The sequence below is a fragment of the Staurois parvus genome, unplaced genomic scaffold, assembly GCF_062004578.1.
Source record: "Staurois parvus isolate SC_StPar_1 unplaced genomic scaffold, SC_StPar_1.0 ptg000255l, whole genome shotgun sequence".
NCBI classification, from domain to species: Eukaryota; Metazoa; Chordata; class Amphibia; order Anura; family Ranidae; genus Staurois; species Staurois parvus.
Window position 1 is genome coordinate 625,983 of NW_028318051.1, and position 633 is coordinate 626,615.

Below are 633 nucleotides of genomic sequence, written 5' to 3' on the forward strand. Positions count from 1 at the left end.
ATTCTTTACAAAGTGAGTTATTGCCACATTTACTAAGCTCTGGGGAAAACTTTTACAACTGCACTTGCAAAGCTCACAGTCCATTTGCCTTTAGTTAAGTCCACCCCATAGAATCAGCTCTGTGTTTTTCTCTATGAGCCTGTTAGAATGTGATGCGTCCCTTCCCTTCAATCAGCTATCAAATTTCATGAAGCTCTTGCTCTAGCTCTGCGTTGTGTGTGACATTAGATCCCCACCCCCGGCCATCGCTTCTCGGCCTTTTGGCTAAGATCAAGTGTAGTATCTGTTCTTATCAGTGTCCAGTGGGGGTGCTCCCGACCATTCTAGTTTACGGGGATGGTTGTTGTATAGTACCCTCACTGGTATGATGGGGGTCCGGAAGGCTAGTACCGGAGGGACAGAAACCAGGGAGCGCCATGATTCGTTCTGGGGCCTTGGGAGTAATTCCTCTGGGGAGACCGGAAAGACCCAGTACCTCCTGATCTGAACATGCTACCTTGGTCTGGCCTGGGGCTGAGGAGGCAAAAAGTCCGCAAACTCAGTGCCCCCTGAGGAGACGCGCTCAGGGGTGTCACTAGTAACACTTGGGTGTGGGACCCCACGGTGTGAAAATGACACATGGTCACTGTTTTT

At 50.1% G+C, this 633-nt stretch overlaps 1 pseudogene; it reads left to right on the plus strand.

Moving 5' to 3' along the window:
• Positions 1-244: 244 nt before the first annotated feature.
• On the plus strand, positions 245-359 carry LOC149459508 (U2 spliceosomal RNA; annotated as a pseudogene).
• The last annotated feature ends 274 nt before the right edge of the window (positions 360-633 follow it).